This window comes from Balaenoptera ricei, chromosome 14 (assembly GCF_028023285.1).
Source record: "Balaenoptera ricei isolate mBalRic1 chromosome 14, mBalRic1.hap2, whole genome shotgun sequence".
Classification (NCBI taxonomy): Eukaryota; Metazoa; Chordata; class Mammalia; order Artiodactyla; family Balaenopteridae; genus Balaenoptera; species Balaenoptera ricei.
This window is the reverse complement of record NC_082652.1, coordinates 67943039-67964005: the sequence shown is the minus strand read 5'-3', so window position 1 is coordinate 67964005 and position 20967 is coordinate 67943039.

The window sequence follows — 20967 nt, the reverse complement described above, 5'->3', positions numbered from 1 at the left end:
AGAGCTCACAAAATGTGAAGGAGGTGGAAGAAAAAAAAAAGCCCTCACCAGGGAGATATACTTAACTAGACTTATAAATAGCCTGATCACAGCTCATTTGATTAATTTGGGGAAAAAGAGTAGAAGTGTTTTGCCGATTCATCAGATTTCATGCTTTCAAAGCAGTTGCTAATGTAAATATTAGCATCCAAAAATGAACAAATTGTCTTTGGTAATTAAATGCCCTAATTTACAGGTTCCATTAATAGAGAAGAGAAATAATTTTCCCCTTAAATTAACTTTTCTCCCCTTCTCCCTTCCCCTATTTAAACTTGATGTTATACATCAGTGGATATCTTTGCGGAGAGGATGGGAAGGAGTCTGGGGTTTTCTCTTTCATGCTCTGAGTGTGGAGGACTGACTTTTCCCTGGAGATAGAGCTCAAAATGAGCAGAGTGAGGGCCTGCCCCCAGAGAGCTTAACCTCCACTGGGTGTGGCAGGGTGAACTCAACCCTGAAAAATGGCTGTTCCGGGACCACTGACCTTGGCCTGCAGCGTGGGGTCAGGAGTTGTCCCAGTGAATGTGTGAGATATACCTTCTTCTGCTGTCTCTTCCTAGATTGGGATGCACTCCTTGGGAAACTCACACTGAGGGGAGGTGACCATTGACCTGGCCCCAGTTGTGAAGTCATCACGTTTGGTCTTTGTAGTATCTCTCTCTTTTGCAATCTCTCTTATCCCACAGGGCTCCTCTAAGGAGCCCAAGACTGACCTACTACTCAAACCCCTCAGATGATTACCTCCACCAGGTACAGTCTGGTAGCTGCTGAGTGTTCCCATTTTTATAGGCAGCTGAAGATTCAAGAGCTGGCATTAGCCAAACAAATCAAGCTTAAGTGGGTAGCCAGCTCCTCTGCCATAGTGTGGCAGCTGGGGGGTGGGTATGTTTGGACAGGAGGGCCTTCACCCTTCAATTCACACCCCGTTTTCTATGATCCTATTTTATTTATTCAATGGCAGCCCTATGTCTCCTATTATCCCTTCATAGGTTGGGTCTAGGGTGAGGTGAGTGAGGCACCAGGGGTGCCAAATTGAAGAGAGTTCTGGGTCGGCCTTCGCAGGACCCTGAGAGTGAGTTCCTCCTTCAACTTGTGCCCTAAGCTCCTCACTCACTTACCCTAGTCCTGGCCCTGGCCCTTCAACACCCCCAAAGGAGGTGGCAGAGGAATCAGTGCCTGCCAGCCCTCACTGGTTATTCCACTAATATAAGCACAGAGACTGGACTCATGGGTCACAGAGGTGGGAGGAACTGGAGAGCAACTCTGGTCTTGTCCAGGACCTTTGGGGATGAGGCAGCTGGGGCTCAGCGATGTTAAGAGACTCACTTAGTTTCCTACATCTGAGTGGGGGTGAGGAGCAGAGTCCCAGCTGTGGTGTCATGTTGTCAGGAGCCCCACCAGCATAGAGGAAGGGTTTCTACATGATGGATGCGGCTGACCCTTGTTTAGCAAGGCTCACTTCCCTTTGAGAAGCTGTCACTATAGTCATGGTTGCCACCATCCTGTTTCCCTGTTTTATACTTTGCTCCTAGTTCAGTCACACAAATCTTCTCTAATTTCCAGGTGAGTCCAGCTGGAATATTTAGATGAGACTTTATTAAAGGCACATGGATAACAAAAAGGAAAGGAAAAACCAGAAATAAGATCATGTAGATACTAAAGCTCGGCTCATTCATCTTCACTTGGGATCCTCTTTGTAATGTGCCTATCTAAATTTCAGAGTCTTGGAAAGCTAAGTCCTACACTTTTAAGACTCCCTTGCAGCTAGGGTTCTGGCAGAGAATTAAATTATTTCCACTAGATATACTAGATACATTGTGTGAGATTTGGATGGGAGAAGTGAGGTCAGGGCAATTTTCCTGAGAGTTTGTCTATTGCTGTGGAGAAGCATGGTGTGAACACCTTGGGTTTCTGCAGCAGAGTTTTGGGTACAAACACTAGCTCTGAGTGTGTTGAGGGGCAGCTGTAGTGAGAGCAGCGAAGGCCTCCTTATTTCTGGATTTCACTGCGGGGGGTGGGGGGTGAGGGAGGATGCTCTTCAGTTAAATACGTCTCCTGGGGGCTCCCAATCCCCACCTTCTGTGGGCTGGTTGTACATGCTTTGGTGTCGCTCTTGGAGGGCCAGGCTGCAGCACACTCCTTCAGCCCTTCCATTAATTTTGTAAGGACCAGTTTCTCGTGTTAAATCATTTTCTGCTTAATATAAATGGAATGATTTTTGTTTCCTACATGAATTTTGGCTGATGCTCCCATGTCCTTGGCTAAAGCCTGCTTGTCTGTCTCAGGTCCCTTGTCTCCCGTATCCAGTCCAGGAAATGTGTATCATCTTCAGAGGACTGCCTCCCCCATCTATGGGGTATTGCTTCCCTCTTTGACTGTAACAGATCACACATGTCAGAACCGACATACTTATCCCGAAATAGCAGCAGGAGAGGGCAGTGGGTGGGATTGGGATCTTGGTTACAGTTTCTCCTTTAGTAAACCTTTAGTAAACGGTTTCTGTCCCATGTTGCCCCAACCAATTATAATTCCTCATACACGTGCGCACAAAGTCCAAGGCCCAGCAGCCACCATGTGCTAGGAATTGAGACATCCTTTAAACCCCAGGGTCTCTCCTGTCGGGAGAGCTGATGTCCTAAAGCACCAGGCCCAAAGCTGCCAAACACCCCGGGCCCCATAAGTAAAGCCACTGAAAAGCTTTGTGGAAGGCCGAGCCCTGAGCAGAATTTTCAGGGAGGGGAAGGAAGTAGAGGCTTAAGGGTATTATCACTCCAAGGCATAAGAGGGCAGAAATGACCCATGGTGACCATTCCATTACACCTAATACCCTGTCTACACGATTGTGTTCTAATTCAGAATTTGACATATTTTCATATTTTGAATTACCTACATATTGCTATGTAAGACAATACCCCCAAACGTACCGTCTTAGCATAACAATCATTTATGATAGCACACAGTTTCTGAGGGTCAGGAATCTAGAAGCAGCTCACCTAGGTGGTTCTGGCTTGGGGGTTGCAGTCAGGATGATGGCAGAGGTGTTGTCATCCGAAGGCTTGGCAAGGATGGAATATCCATGTCTAAGTTCACTCACATGGCTGTTGGCAGGAGGCTTCAGTTACCCACCATGTGGGTCTCTCATGCCAGCTGGCTTCCCTCAGAGCAAACGATGAAAGAGAGAGAGAGAGAGAGGGAGGGCACAAGACAGAAGCTGTAGTTTTTTTGTAAACTAATCTGGTGGAGCTCCATATCATCACTTCTGCCATATGCTATTGGTAACAAGGACCAACCCCTGGTATAATATACGAGGGGACTGACTCTCCAAGGGTGTGAATGTAGGAAGCAGGATCATTGGGGACCATCTTGGATACTGGCTACCACACAGTGCTTTCTATTTTTTACCAGAGTGCTGATTTTACACACATTTCTTTCTTTTTTTAAAAATTTATTTAATTAATTTATTTATTTTTGGCTGCGTTGGGTCTTCGCTGCTGCGTACAGGTTTTCTCTAGTGGCTGTGAGCAGGGGCTACTCTTTGTTGCGGTACGCGAGCTTCTCGTTATGGTGGCTTCTCTTGTTGCAGAGCACGGGCTCTAGGCGCGCAGACTTCACTAGTTGCGGCTCACAGGCTCAGTAGTTGTGGCGCACGGGCTCTAGAGCTCGGGGTCAGTAGTTGTGGTGCACGGGTTTAGTTGCTCCACGGCATGTGAGATCTTCCCGGACCAGAGTTCGAACCCGTGTCCCCTGCATTGGCAGGCGGATTCTTAACCACTGCGCCACCAGGGAAGCCCCTGTGCACATTTCTATACATAGCAAATGTTGGTGGACAGCACACCTTAGCCACAACTCCAATTTTGACCCTAAAACAGACCAAGAGATCCAAATGTAGAATTTGGAGCTTGGGGGTCTAACCAGATTAGAGATACTCCCATTCTTTAAATATTGCAGTGGGTATTTTAAATGCTTTGGTGATAGGAAGAAAACATTTTCTCAATCTGCAAGTATATTTTACATACCTTTTTGATCCCAGGAAGTGAATTGCTTACTTTTAGCTTGACCATGGTGATGTTGACTGCAACACCCCCCGACCCCCATCCCCAGTGCACTTGGATCTGTCTCCACCTGCTCCTCACATCAGCTCTGCTCTCTCCTTTAGCTTCTCCAGGAGACAAAGCACAAGCTACCAGCCCATTAAGATAACTTTGAAACCACTTAAGATGGGCTATTTCAAAAGGTACCAAATTCCCTGATCTTATAACTGCACCATTTAACTAGATCACCCCGTAAAGAGAAAATGCGTTAAAAATACCAGTTAATTACTTTTTTTTTAATTCCCAAGGCACAAATAAGTCCTAGTTAACTGTCTTTGCACATTTATATATTTAGACATCAGGGTGTCACAGAGAGCCAGCAGGCCCTGAAGTGGAGGACAGCTGACTCTAAGTAACGAGACTGTCTTCCTTAGTAACTTAGGGACACATGCCATCAGGAGGTCAGGCTGAAAGACCCCGGGAAGAAAATCCTCCAACCAAGGCCTTGTTAGCCATTCGTTTATGGGGAACACACACTGTTGGCCTGAGTCATATGGTGTGCCTTGATTAGAAGTGTCGATACTAAGAAATGTTAATTAAGCCTAGTCCTTGCTTGATGTGCCAGATGAGTAAAATCCAAAAGCAGATTCAATTTACTCCTCAGAGGCAATTAGCATTAAAGAAATTCCAAGGACTAAAAACTTTAATAAAATACAATTTTGGAGCTGAAAAATGATAATCTTTTTCCCTCTCTCCATTTGGACTTTAGAAATGACAATTGACAAAGGCCTGTATTAGGAGGCCCTCTTAAAATCCAGTCATATCACATCAAGGATGTCAGATAGAAATGGTTTTTATGGACTAGTACAGCACTTACTTCACTTTTAGAGTGACTTTTTAAAAAGAAACTTGGCTATCCAGTGGTCCCAAATGTTTGGAACCAAATATGTATTGAATTAATGAATGAGTAAACAGTAAGTCCCAGCCAAAGTAGGTTTTGCCTATTGATACACAGAAACTCAAGCCCTTTATCAATGGGAGAGCTTCTTAGGCTCCATCTCAGAGCCCAGGCACCTTTACTTTACCCAGGCACTGCTGAAGGGAGATCAATTATCTGGTTTTTGGATAACCAATAGATCAGAATTGGTGAAGTTAAAAGAGAAGTTGCTGCCAGAGGTTGGCACTGACTGTAGTAAAACACTACAGGTGAAGCCCCCAAAGGATGAAGGGACCGGAGGCTTACAGAAAGCAGACACGAACTCAAAGATGAATGGTACTCGGGGTTATGAAGAGAGGGGCAAACAGGCCTAACTACTTTCTTAGCTTTTGAGGGAATTAATGCATTACAACTCAGTACAAATTCATCTATTCATTCTTTCATTCGAAGAACATTTAAGTGCCAAACAGATGCCAACAGAGAAAATGAGGCACTAAGCTGGGTTAAATCTACAGTGCTCTGGCTTTACTGTTGTGCAAATATTGATTGAGCATTCACATGGAAGGTCCACGCTGGGCATTCTACATTCTCTAGTCTATTTCCAGGTGCCACAAAATTAAAAGCCCAACTCATATTCAGTTTACTCTCTAAAGAAGGCAGGGAGGCCTAAACTGCTTTAGGAAGATTTCATCTTGATGGATATAACCAAGCAGATGTTGGTGTTCATCTGGGATCAGCACCTTCTGGAGAGGCAGGGAATGAAATACGACTGTATATGTCTGTGGGCACATGAAGGAGTAAAGGCTGAGTAATCTAGTTTCTCTCTTGGGATTGGAGCACAGGTACATAGTAGGAGAGTCAGAGCCTCCTGGAAAGACAAGCAAGAACTTCCCAGAATGATGTGGTCACAAAGCAAGCCCTTGTGCAGTTTGGTGGAATCAAGAAAGTGGCAGTCGTGAGTATGGAAACACCAATAGGGGAGCCCTCTTCAGTGTCAGGGAGAACACAGGATCACCTTCCATCTGCTACTATTCCAGGCAACACAATTTCATCTGCAGAACTTTGAATGATTAGAAACAATGTGGTGACGGTATGCTCATGAAGGGTCTAGATTATTGAATGCACTTTGGGTTTCCTAAAAGGTTTATGCCCTCCTGGGTCCTCAACAAATGCCAGGCTTCTCCTAGAGCTATAAGCTCTTTAAATTAGAAGAGACTTCAATGAACCATTTTATTTGGGGCTCCTTCGTGTGCAACTTGTTCACAGTGCCTCCACGGGCATACGTGGGTGCAGTGCCATGGCGCTCTGCCTGGTAGAAGGAGACTTCAAGCTGCACCGAGTGATGGGCCCAGGGTGGAGAGGGTCTAGGATGTGAAGGCCTTTGGCAATGTTAACATACAACATAAAGGAACAGCACCCCAACAATGTGAACCATTTCACAGACAATGGAGCATGTTTGTATGGGAGGACTTTTAGATTATTAGATTATTATTATGGACTATATAGTCCATATAGGGTATAGAGGATTATATCCTCTTTCTGCAGCTGAGGGTAGGAGGGTCAGTGAGGTTCAAGAATGTTTCCTGGCCATATGGGAAGTTAGAGGCAGAGCTAGACCTGGGCCTTGGGTCTCTTCTCTCCTAGACCGAGCTCTTTCCCACTGTCCCTCAGTCCAAAACTGACCACACAGGGCAGGTAAGATGATCCTTATTTCCTGGATGGGGGACCTGAGGCTCAGAACAAGTTAATGACTCGTCTAAGGATACACATGTGATGGTTATTTAATCTTCTAAAGAACAGTTCTTTAGTTTCAAAGGTGGAACCAAGAACTGGTTCTTTCCATCCAACCGAATGGGTCCTTACATAGAGAACACCAACACATCAAATGGGAGTAAAATCAAGTTTTGTTGCCTTTTCTAAAATCCTGAGACCCTTTTAGAGGAGGAGGAAGCAGTGTCAGGATGGGGTTCACAGCATAGATTCTGGGGCCGCATGGCCCCTCATACACTACATAGCCTTACCAATTAACCTAAGTTCTAAGTCCTTTAATTTTCTCATCTAGAAAATGGGGTCAGCAACAGAGTATATTTCATAAAGGTGTTGAGAGGGTTAAATGAGTTAATACATGTCAAAGGCTTTAAGACAGCACATGGCACAGAGTTAATTGTTAGCTGCCGAGCTGTCACTTAGCTGAGAGGAAGGTAAGAGTTAAAGCTTTGGGTTTTCTATGCAGGATATGGTACCCTTTTCTCTCCTCATGACAAGGGAAAAGGAAGTGCAATTGATCTTCTTAATTCAAATGTCCACGGCCTAAAAAGTTCCATACAAGTGACAGAAAGTCCAAGAAATAAGCAGAACCAGTAACCCTCTGTTAGCTACTTGCATTCAAATTCAAGACAACTTGAGTTTGGCAAACAAATTGAGCCAATAGATGACATCAGGCATTAACGCCAGAGCTGTGTCCTATTAACACATGATGCATTCCTGCTAGTGGCACTGGCTTTACAGGCTACACTGGTCTACACTTGACCATGGCAGAGATGAGTTTTCGATGAAGAAAGGAAGTGAGAATTATACCTTGTTTATTACAAGCAGAAAGTCTCCCCTCCAAGATCTAAAGCAGGTCCCAGAGTTCAAGGCTTAATGTGGATTCCATTCAGACAAGTTGCTATATATTCCTTTCTTTTCCCCACCAAATTTTACCCCTCTGTAAATCAATCTGACTATGCTCAAGTCTGTACTTCAATTTAGCAAATATTTGCTATAGTTATCGTGTATTAGACACATTGATAGAACTCAGGGACTCAGAGATGAATGAGATACACTTCCTGCCCTCAAGGAGCTCACAGCCTGTTTGGGGAGGTAGGGATATGAACTCAGGGGAGGGGCACTGAACCAGCCAGAAGGAACGAACCCCCTCCACTTCCCCCTCCATCTACTGCCCCATCTCTCTGTCCCTCTTTTTAGCAAAACTCTTCAAAAGTCTTCTACTTGCTCTCTCCAATTCCTCTTCCTCCATTCTCACTTGAACCTGCGCCTTTTAGGCTTTTACCCCTTCCTCTCCAATGAAACTGTTCTTGTCAAGTCATAATATTTCTAGATCTAATAGCCAGTTCTCAGTCGTCATTTATTCTAATTCTCAGCAGTATTGAACAGAGTTGATGACTCTCCTAAAAACACTTTCTTCACTTGGCTGCCAGGGGACCCCATACTCCTGTTCTTCTCCCTTCTGTACTGGCTGCTGCTTCTCAGCCTCCTCATCTCATTGACCGCTTGACCTTGGGTCCTCTGGGGCTCAGTTCTTGGAGCTCTCCTTCTCTAGCTACACTGCCTCCTTTGGTGGACTCGTCCAGTCTCAACTACATGCTGAGGACTCTAAAAATTTTAACTCTAGCCTGAACTTCTCTCCCAATTTAAGATTTATATATTCAACTACCTTCTAGATATCTCTACTTGGATGTTTAATATGCATTTCAAACTTTCCATGTCCCATACAAGGTACTGAGGTATTGATTTCCTAATCCCCAAACCCACCATCTTCCTGTTTATTCAGTTAATGGTAACTAACAGCATCCTTCCAGTTGCTCAGGTCAAAAAACTTCTAGATTATCCTTTACCCTTCTCTTTCTCTCATGCCTAACATTCATCAGCAACCACATTTGTCTTTGCCTGAAAATTACATGTAGAACCTGATCTCTTCCTATCACCTCCATTGCCACCACCAAGCCATTGTCATCTCTTGTTCAGAATATCGCAATGGTCTCCTCTTCATTTGTCTCTGTTTCCATCCTTGTCCCTCTTTTATTGACTCTTAACACAGAAGCCTGTTAAAATGGTCAAATCATGTTACTCCCCAATTCCACTCCCTTCCCCCACATGACTCCCATCCCAGAGTCCAAGCCAAGGTCCTTATGGTGGTCTGTTGAGAATATTCCATTGTATGGATAGACCACATTTTGTCTGTACATTCATTCATTGATGGGCATTTGGATTGTTTCCACATTATGGCTATTGTGAATAGTGCTGTAATAAACATTGGCATACAGGTATCTGTTCAAGTCACTGCTTTCAATTCCTTTGGGTATGTTCTTAGGAGTGGAATTGATGGTTCATATGGTAATTTTATATCTAACTTTTGAGGAACTGCCAAAAAGTTTTCCAGAGCAACTGTACCATTTTACATTCCCACTGACTATGAAGAAGGGTTTCAATGTCTCCATATCCTTGACGACACTGGTTATTTATTTATTTATTTTTGACAGTCACTCTGTTTCTTGTTTTTCCTTGAAGGGGTCAATCAACCTCTGGTCTTGGTGCCTTGCACTTCCTGTACCTGGAAATACATCTACACAATTGCCACCTTGATATTATTTGTTGTTACTGTTATCGTCAGTACTGAATAAAGGAACTTTTAGCTCAAGGCCCTTACACAATGCTGCTGCCTCCTGTTGCCCCCTAGTCAAGGTGGAGTGGACTGGAAATACCCCACCCTCACCCCATTTTTATCAGCACTTGAATTTTTTTAATATATATATATATTTTTTAACATCTTTATTGGAGTATAATTGCTTTACAATGGTGTGTTAGTTTCTGCTGTATAACAAAGTGAATCAGCTATACATATACATATATCCCCATGTCTCTTCTCTCTTGCGTCTCCCTCCCACCTTCCCTATCCCACCCCTCTAGGTGGACACAAAGCACCGAGCTGATCTCCCTGTGCTATGTAGCTGCTTCCCACTAGCTATCTATTTTACATTTGGTAGTGTGTATATGTCCATGCCACTCTCTCACTTCATCCCAGCTTACCCTTCCCCCTCCCCGTATCCTCAAGTCCATTCTCTATGTCTGCATCTTTATTCCTGTCCTGCCCCTAGGTTCTTCAGAACCACTTTTTTTTAGATTCCATATATATGTGTTAGCATATGGTATTGGTTTTTTTCTTTCTGACTTACTTCACTCTGTATGACAGTCTCTAGGTCCATCTCTATCCACCTCACTACAAATAACTCAGTTTCATTTCTTTTTATGGCTGAGTAATATTTCATTGTATATATGTGCCATATCTTCTTTATCCATTCATCTGTTGATGGACACTTAGGTTGCTTCCATGTCCTGGTATTGTAAATACAGCTGTAATGAACATTGTGGTACATGACTATTTTTGAATTATGGTTTTCTCAGGGTATATGCCCAGTAGTGGGATTGCTAGGTCATATGGTAGTTCTATTTTTAGCTTTTTGAGGAACCTCCATACTGTTCTCCATAGTGGCTGTATCACTCTACATTCCCACCAATAGCAGTACTTGAATTTTCCTCAGACCACTGTGGTGTCTGCTCTGTGCTCATCCCCACGCTCTGCTGTTCCCAAGGAACTTGGATCCTCAGAGGGAGACATGTGAAATCATGACAATGTGAGCCAGGGTCAGAGTAAATTGAGTACTGCTGATGCCTGGTGCTGAGGAAGTTTTCCTCCTCTCTACTTACACCCGTTGCTTGCAGCTCCACAAAGTGGCAGCTGGTTCAGGAAAGGGCAGGTGGAAAAAAGGGGAAGAGGGGGAGGGAAAACGAATATTTCTGGTCTGCTTTCTAAGGCCAAGCCCAACTGGAGGAGCTCTCTGGGCTCCAAAGGTACTGTCTGAATATAGCTTCTGTAGATAGAGAAGGAACACTTCCTACCACACCCAAAAGCAGCTGTCCCCCAACCCCATACCTCCATCGACAGGGGGGAACATGGATAGCGTATAAGCAAATCTGAGGGAGTTATTTTGCAGCAACCGGCAGCCACCCCTACTTCTGGCCTGACCCATTTTCTTCAACTACAGTGTGGCTCTAATAATCCCTGCTCTGCTCTCCATTTTGCCTAGAGGCTGCTAGAGTTCATTAGATTAAAAAAATCTATAAACTGCTTTGAGCACCTTGGAGGTAAGTGCTCTATAAGTACAATGTAATAATAATAATGCTACAATAATTACCTTGATTAATTTATGCATACGACAAAAAAAGATTCTTAATTAAGAGACATTCCAACAGCATGAACACAGGCCCCATATATTGGAAAGTAATATCACCAGCAGGGATTCTAACTCTGGGCCAGATCAACAAGGATAATGAACCACTCACCCTCGTTTTGAGGGCCCTCTGAGTGTTCAGTGTTACAGGCGATGACCAGGCTCTGGCCAACAGGCTGGAAAGGCAAAAGATGAAAGAGAGGAGTTTGGTGTTGTAATTACATAAAGCACAACCGAATTAACCTGAAGGTACTCTTATTGAACTGCAAGTAATTAAGAACCAATGGTGGACTTCCCTGGTGGCGCAGTGGTTAAGAATCTGCCTGCCAATGCAGGGGACATGGGTTTGATTCCCTGGTCCGGGAAGATCCCACATGCTGCGGAGCAACTAAGCCCGTGCGCCACAACTACTGAGCCTGCGCTCTAGAGCCCGTGAGCCACAACTACTGAGCCCATGCACCGCGACTACTGAAGCCCGCGCGCCTAGAGCCCGTGCTCCGCAACAAGAGAAGCCACCGCAATGAGAAGCCCACACACCGCAATGAAGAGTGGCCCCTGCTTGCCGCAACTAGAGAGAGCCCATGCACAGCAACGAAGACCCAACACAGCCAAAAATAAATAAGTAAATAAATAAATTTATATATATATATAAAAGAACCAATGGTAAGCTAATCAGTGACATCAATAAAATGAATTAGCTGTTTTTTAAAATATAGTCCATACAAGATTTTTGAAATTACCTGCGGGTGGAAATAGATCTAGGGTAGAAACAACATTTTGTGACCCTTCCCTTTCTCTACCATCAGGTTCCTAAATGCTACTAGGGAAGAGATGTGTGTTTTGGTGCTGTAGGTGCGTTGAAGGATACCCTGGAATGTGGAATTGCTCCAGATATGTCCTCAGTAGCCATAAAGTTCTCCCAAGACTCAACAGCTGTTCTAAGACTAAGATGTGCATCATACTTTACAGAGAAATGAAAAAGGAGTTTAGTATCACTCAGGAAGGCAATCACACATTCTGTGATCTGCCTTCTCTTTGTTCAGTCAATATTCACTCTTCTCAAAAAGACTATTTAAGTGGGCCAATTTGCAGCATTCCATGTGGCAGAATATAAGCCAGGCTACCCTAGGGTTACTGGATGCCTGGTCATATGTGGTTGCTCCAGGTTGTGCACTGGACCTGGATCAGCTTTGCTATGGCTAGAGTAGCAAGGGTGGTTTACCCAACGGTGTGCTGCAGGAGTTCTCCTAATGCCTTATTTTGTGAGAAAGAGGCTGGAAAGCCACCTTCCTTGAAGGTAACCGTGTATGTATGGGCTAAAGCCCCTCCTTTAGCCTGTCCGTGATAACTTCCAGCCCCATCTCCTGAGGGAAGCTATAGGATCATTGAGAGGTATATATATTGAATATATACCGCATCTTCCTTATCCATTCATCAGTCGATGGACATTTAGGTTGCTTCCATGTCTTGGCTATTGTGAATAAGGTTGCTATGAACATTGGGGTGCATGAATCTTTTTGAATTAGAGTTTTCTCTGGATATAAGCCCAGAAGTGGGATTGCTGGATCATATGGTAACTCTATTTTTAGTTTTTTAAAGAAATCTCCAAACTTGCGGTTACCAAAGGGGGAAAGGCAGGGAGGGATAAATTAGAAGTTTGGGATTAGCAGATACAAACTACTATACATAACATAGATAAACAACAAGGTCCTACTGTATAGCATAGGGAATTATATTCAATATCTTATAATAAACTATAATGGAAAAGAATATATATTATATATATGACTGAATCACTTTGCTATACACTAGAAACTAGCACAGTTATAGTTAATTGTAAATTAACTATACTTCAATTAAAAAAAAAGTAACATTGCTCTTTTAAGAGCTAAGTAGAAATAGGAAAGTCTACCTCAGGCAGTCAGAAATGGCTGGAGCAGGGTTACAGAATCAGGGAAGCATGTGTATGGATGTGGGCATAGCCTGGTAGGTGGAGTGAGATGAGGGTAAACACAAAGCTGCCAAGATAAGAAATAATGTTCAGATATGTAAATGCTGTTTAATTTGATTGCTTTCCTAACATTTCACACTGAGAGAACTGGCAGTTCTGTAGTAAGGAGACTGGTCGTTTTGGAGCCGAGAGAACTAGCTGGGAACGGGCTAGAGCAGAATATGGCAGTGGGGGAACTTTCACAGATAGGGAAGAGCAGGAACACCCTGTATGAGGGGATCAAGGGACACCATCAGAGGCTAGAGGAACACTGAATGCAAATGTGCCATAGAAAAACTTAGCGTCTTGAAATTTAGTTAAGTCAATTCTCGCCCCCCTTGATTACTCATTACCCATAGTAAGTTGGCTCCATGGAAAGGCTGAAGCACAGAGGAACTCAGTCTGGCTCTGCCTGCCGTTCACTGGGATTGGGTGTTTATACTGAGCACACACATCCGCCAGTCCAGCCGTCAACACACTTCTTCCATGCCAGGCACTGTGCTAATGATTAGGTTACAGAGATGAACGGGACACAGCACTGGGCAACACATATTTGAGGGACATAAGCCGTGAGTGGTAGAGTGCAATGATGTTCCCATTTCTTTTCCCCTTTCCTGCAGCCACCCCCTTTCCCGTATAACTTGTAGTGCTCTCTCATCATGGACAAGTGAATCTTGCCCCACCACTTGGCACTAGACTCAGTCATGGGCCCTGTGGGCTAGGATAGGCAGGAAGGCTTCCCATCTCCTGGCCTATGGTTTGGACTCCCCCTGAGGAGGGAGTCTGAGTCTTGGCCTATGACGCACACAACACTTTAGTGCAAAACGAGGCCCTGTGACTGGTGTGACATTCTGGAGCTATGCTCATGAGCTCTGCATCTTCTCCATTGTTCCCCTGGTTTCTTCTTTTGCCCATGTCTGTCTGACCAGGCCTTGATGGCCTTTTTCCAGGCATCCTCTTCTCTCTAAAGCCTTTCCCACCTGCCCAACCAGCCCAGTCTCTCCTGTACTTCCCCACACTGCTGTGAGTCTCCACGCACTTCTAGTTGAGTCCTGGATTCTATAATGTTTTGTCTCCCCAGCTGGACTAGAAGCTCTTGAGAGCAGGAGCTATTTCTTCTGTTTCTCAGACACCAGCACAGCAGCTGGACATAGTTCCCAGGCAGTGGTGGTACCAGTGCCTGCCCTCAGAACACTCTGACATGAGCAGCTTGCTTTCAGGCTCCCCTCCCACCCGCTCGAACAGCCTCCCCACTGCCCAGTCTTCCACTGACCCCAGCTGTCATCCAGCCCAGACTTTCCTTTCCTGGATGGTAGCTGAGTTCTGTCCTATTCCTTCCCCTCTTCTGGTGTAAATTTCTGCAATCTTCAAAGCCCTGTGTTAGGTGACACAAGAATTGATTTCTAGCTAACATGTTAATGACTAATAACAGTGATGTCTCCCCCTGATTTTTTTTTTCAACATCTTTATTGGAGTATAGTTGCTTTACAATGGTGTGTTACTTTCCGCTTTATAACAAAGTGAATTATTTATATATATACATATGTCCCCATATCTCTTCCCTCTTGCGCCTCCCTCCCACCCACCCGCCCTATCCCACCCCTCTAGGTGGTCACAAAGCACCGAGCTGATCTCCCTGTGCTACGTGGTTGCTTCCCACTAGCTATCTATTTTACGTTTGGTAGTGCATATAAGTCCATGCCACTCTCTCACTGTGTCACAGCTTACCCTTTCCCCTCCCCATATCCTCAAGTCCATTCTCTAGTAGGTCTGTGTCTTTATTCCCATCTTGCCCCTAGGTTCTTCAAGACCATTTTTTTTTTTTAGATTCCATATACATGTGTTAGCATATGGTATTTGTTTTTCTCTTTCTGACTTAACTTCACTCTGTATGACAGACTCTAGTTCCATCCACCTCACTACAAATAACTTAATTTCGTTTCTTTTTATGGCTGAGTGATATTCCATTGTATATATGTGCTAAATCTTCTTTATCCATTCATCTGTTGATGAACACTTAGGTTGCTTCCATGTCCTGGCTATTGTAAATAGAGCTGCAATGAACATTGTGGTACATGACTCTTTTTGAATTACGGTTTTCTTGGGGTATATGCCCAGTAGTGGGATTGCTGGGTAGTATGGTAGTTCTATTTTTAGTTTTTTAAGGAACCTCCATACTCTTCTCCATAGTGCCTGTATCAATTTACATTCCCACCAACAGTGCAAGAGGGTTCCCTTTTCTCCACACCCTCTCCAGCATTTATTGTTTGTAGATGTTTTGATGATGGCCATTCTGACCAGTGTGAGATGATATCTAATTGTAGTTTTGATTTGCATTTCTTTAATGATTAATGATGTTGAGCATTCTTTCATGTGTTTGTTGGCAATCTGTATATCTTCTTTAGAGAAATGTCTATTTAGGTCTTCTGCCCACTTTTGTTTTGGGTTGTTTGTTTCTTTGATATTGAGCTGCATGAGCTGCTTTTAAATTTTGGAGATTAATCCTTTGTCAGTTGCTTCATTTGCAAATATTTTCTCCTATTCTGAGGGTTGTCTTTTCATCTTGTTTATGGTTTCCCTTGCTGTGCAAAAGCTTTTAAGTTTCATTAGGTCCCATTTGTTTATTTTTGTTTTTATTTCCATTTCTCTAGGAGGTGGGTCAAAAAGAATCTTGCTGTGATTTATGTCATAGAGTGTTCTGCCTATGTTTTCCTCTAAGAGTTTGATAGTGTCTGGCCTTACATTTAGTTCTTTAATCCATTTTGAGTTTATTTTTGTGTATGGTGTAGGGAGTGTTCTAATTTCATTCTTTTCCATGTAGCTGTCCAGTTTTCCCAACACCAGTTATTGAAGAGGCTGTCTTTTCTCCATTGTATATCCTTGCCTCCTTTATCAAAGATAAGGTGACCATATGTGCGTGGGTTTATCTCTGGGCTTTCTATCCTGTTCCATTGATCTATATTTCTGTTTTTGTGCCAGTACCATACTGTCTTGATTACTGTAGATTTGTAGTATCATCTGATGTCCGGGAGCCTGATTCCTCCAGCTCCGTTTTTCTTTTTTAAGATTGCTTTGGCTATTCGGGGTCATTTGTGTTTCCATACAGATTGTGAAATTTTTTGTTCTAGTTCTGTGAAAAATGCCATTGGTAGTTTGATAGGGATTGCATTGAATCTGTAGATTGCTTTGGGTAGTATAGTCATTTTCACAATGTTGATTCTTCCAATCCAAGAACATGGTATATCTCTCCATCTATTTGTATCATCTTTAATTTCTTTCATCAGTGTCTTATAATTTTCTGCATAAAGGTCTTTTGTCTCCTTAGGTGGTTTATTCCTAGATATTTTATTCTTTTTGTTTCAATGGTAAATGGGAGTGTTTTCTTAATTTCACTTTCAGATTTTTCATCATTAGTGTATAGGAATGCAAGAGATTTCTGTGCATTAATTTTGTATCCTGCTACTTTACCAAATTCATTGATTAGCTCTAGTAGTTTTCTGGTAGCATCTTTAGGATACTCTATGTATAGTATCATGTCATCTGCAAACAGTGACAGCTTTACTTCTTCTTTTCTGATTTGGATTCCTTTTATTTCCTTTTCTTCTCTGATTGCTGTGGCTAAAACTTCCAAAACTAGGTTGAATAATAGTGGTGAGAGTGGGCAACCTTGTCTTGTTCCTGATCTTAGTGGAAATGGTTTCAGTTTTTCACCATTGAGGATGATGTTGGCTGTGGGTTTGTCAAATATGACCTTTATTATGTTGAGGAAAGTTCCCTCTATGCTTACTTTCTGGAGGGTTTTTATCATAAATGGGTGTTGAATTTTGTCGAAAGATTTCTCTGCATCTATTGAGATGATCATATGGTTTTTCTCCTTCAATTCGTTAATATGGTTTATCACATTGATTGATTTGCGTAGATTGAAGAATCCTTGCATTCCTGGGATAAACCTCACTTGATCATGGTGTATGATCCTTTTAATGTGCTATTGGATTCTGTTTGCTAGTATTTTGTTGAGGATTTTTGCATCTATGTTCATCAGTGATATTGGCCTGTAGTTTTCTTTCTTTGTGGCATCTTTGTGTGGTTTTGGTATCAGGGTGATGGTGGCCTCATAGAATGAAGTGTTCCTCATTGGACACGAGTGTTCCTCCCTCTGATATATTGGGAGTGTTCCTCCCAATACAGAGGAGTTCCTCCCTCTGCTATATTTTGGAAGAGTTTGAGAAGGATAGGTGTTAGCTCTTCTCTAAATGTTTGATAGAATTCATCTGTGAAGCCATCTGGTCCTGGGCTTTTGTTTGTTGGAAGATTTTTAATCACAGTTTCAATTTCAGTGCTTGTGATTGGTCTGTTCATATTTTCTATATCTTCCTGGTTCAGTCTCGGAAGGTTGTGCATTTCTAAGAATTTGTCCATTTCTTCCAGGTTGTCCATTTTATTGACATAGAGTTGCTTGTAGTATTCTCTCATGATCATTTGTATTTCTGCAGTGTCAGTTGTTACTTCTCCTTTTTCATTTCTGATTCTATTGATTTGAGTCTTCTCCCTTTTTTTCTTGATGAGTCTGGCTAATGGTTTATCAATTTTGTTTATCTTCTCAAAGAACCAGCTTTTAGTTTTATTGATCTTTGCTATCATTTCCTTCATTTCTTTTTCATTTATTTCTAATCTGCTCTTTATGATTTCTTTCCTTCTGCTAACTTTGGGGGTTTTTTTGTTCTTCTTTCTCTAATTGCTTTAGGTGTAAGGTTAGGTTTTTTATTTGAGATGTTTCTTGTTTCTTAAGGTAGTATTGTATTGCTATAAACTTCCCTCTTAAAACTGCTTTTGCTGCATCCCATAGGTTTTGGGTCATCGTGTTTTCATTGTCATTTGTTTCTAGGCATTTTTAAATTTCCTCTTTAATTTCTTCAGTGATCTCTTGGTTATTAAGTAGTGTATTGTTTATCCTTCATGTGTTTGTATATTTTACAGATTTTTTCCTGTAATTGATATCTAGTCTCATAGCATTTTGGTCAGAAAAGATACTTGATATGATTTCAATTTTCTTAAATTTACCAAGGCTTGATTTGTGACCCAAGATATGATCTATCCTGGAGAATGTTCCATGAGCACTTGAGAAGAATGTGTATTCTGTTGTTTTTGAATGGAATGACCTATAAATATCAATTAAGTCCATCTTGTTTAATGTATCATTTAAGGCTTGTGTTTCCTTATTTATTTTCATTTTGGATGATCTGTCCATTGGTGAAAGTGGGGTGTTAAAGTCCCCTACTATGATTGTGTTACTGTCAATTTCCCCTTTTATGGCTGTTAGTATTTGTCCTCCTGCCTTTGAACTGAAGTTTTTGATGTTCTCATCCATAGGAATGACTAGACACGGTGATCCCTGAGACAGGCTGCTGGGATAACATTTTTAGAGCATGGACTTCATGGTATCCCTCAGATCACACTGCCAAGCCATTTGACATCCTAGGATGTTCTACAAGTGGTCTTGGAGAGGCTGAGAGACAGGACAGGCACACAGCTTTATAGCAGCATAACCACTTTAGGCTGTGGTTCATGTTTGAACTTCATGTTTTCTAAGTCACATATAATAGCAAATCTGTGAAATGGATTTTGATTTCAGAGCTGGTGTGCAAGCGTGTGTGTGTGTGTGTGTGTTTGTACCTCAAACATTCTTTGTCTTATGCTTGCTGTCAATGTTATAATGCAGTATAATCAAATCCTATAGCCTGAAGAATCCCCCTAAATCATGTGGTTCAGGATCCTGCCTGTGGTCTGCTAAGTTATTATTATCAGCATCTCCGTTTTAAAGATGGGGCAAGTGATGCTCAGAGGGGATGCAGGACTGCCGAGCTGTTATAGCTGTTAAGAGAAAAAATTGGGACCAGAACCTAGGACCACTTCCTCTGTTGCAGGACTCTTCTCAGTCACAGAGATATTGTATTAAAAACCTTCATATCACTCTCGATCTCAGATTTAAAACATTAGTACCTGCCATTGCCCGTGAATTGTCCTGGCCCGTGTAGAATCTGATCATTAGGCAGGCACATTCAGGTGCAGCTGGTTTTATGCAGTAGGTGTCATGAAAAGAGTTACATATAAGTTGCACCTTTATAATCTGGCTTTTGTCTACACAACTGAGAGAAGACAGCTAAACGAATCTTTTGGTGACAACCTTAATATTCTCATGCCCATACAGTTTGGAGTGGTTATAAGAAACACACTGTTCTTAAACCCATATGCTCAGTTTTAGGCATATTCACACATGCTGTTTAAAGTCTCGGTTACGTGGCAAGGATGAAAAATCACGTGAATTAACACCTGGATGTACAAGACTTGGGAGCCAAGAGTCTGTCGGTGTAGAACGTACCCCTGCAAAGGATGCCTGGTGGCCTAGAAATCAGGACACCTGTGCTCTCTTTCCACCTCTGACACTGAACAGTGACTTAGCTCCCTTTGGGCCTCAGTTTCATTACCTGTCAAATAAAAGGGCAGCATTGATCAATTTCTAGGTCCTGGTTTGCATTCTGACATCATAGGACGCTATGCATATTCATGCACACAAAATGGCCCTCAGCCACACGGGAAGTGTGACCCTGGATGAGGCGATTTGCATGGAACAGAAATCAAAGCCATAAGCCACAGAGATGAAGCTCCAGCAGTGGAATTTCTGGTGTTATCATTATAGGAAGGATGGGGACAGTGTTGGCACTGAGAGCGAGGTCTGCCAGGTACCCCTGAAAGCGTATGCCACAGGTGGTGCTTGGTCAGTGCAAGGCGAAGGTGTTCCACTGCTCACATGGATATCTGTGCCTTGGGCCCCGGCAGGCCTCCAGCAACCACCTCCTTAGGCTCCAGGTATAAACTTAGGCAGTCTGTGGGCTCACTGTTGGCTGGATATTTAGTTTTAATGCCCCAAACCAATTTTAAATAAAATAAAGGAATCCCCCTAAATATTCTATATGGGGCTTTGTCTTTTTTTAGAGGGACATTTCTAGACTAGTTTCACACACGTTTAGCCGAAAGGGAAATTAAACTCTACATTTAAATGGAGATTACGCACAAAGGAATCCATTAGTTTCAATATTTCTCAGCAGGAGGGCTCAGAGTTATTTAAATAAGTTTAGATATTAAACCTAAAGTAGCCATTAAAGCAGTGTGGATTTGTTTGTCTGTTTTTTTTTTCCCAGAAAATCTTTTTTTTCCAGCTGACTGAAAAAATCCATTGCTTAACCAAAGGAGGATATTTTAATGCATTAAAAAAAATCCAGGGACTTTTTAATATAACCCTTCCTTTGAATTTTTAAGTACCATATTACGGTGTATTTATTAAAGCCAAGTGTCATATTTTGGACAGATTAAACTTCAAGCGTTTTCCCTCCCCCACCCCCACCCTGGGCAGAGCAGCGCTAATATAAACACCGACATTAAACCATATTGGCTATGGAAGAGTCTTTGATTGTCATTGAGATTATTTTAAAAGTTATTTAGGTCCCCCTGTTACATCTCTGCAAACCACTGAGAAAATGTTGCGCTGGGTTTCTCTTTGAGACATTTCTTTGGGGATTCATAAATATTGATTGTACCGTAAAAAATTGATGGAATCTTGAAACAGACTGCAGTTGAGGCAGCTGGGGAATTTACTCAATTTTTCTCAATCGCTGCAGTCTATAAAAAGAGGAGATTTTGCAAATTGTTTCTCACCTTGTCTTTTTAGTATTTAATAGCTCTCAATTCTATAGCCCTCTGAACCATGCGCTGGGTGTGTTTTCTATCAAAACGGAATCAGGCCTATTCAATGGGAATTAAAAGGTGGGGGCAGGTTATGAATGGGTTAAACTCTGCCCTGTTCTCCACCCTTTCTCTTCCCACCTTCTCTCCGTTTTTGGTGTCCTGCTGTTTCGGTCATATTAATCCTACATCTATTCCACAGATGCCCATGTTATGCCT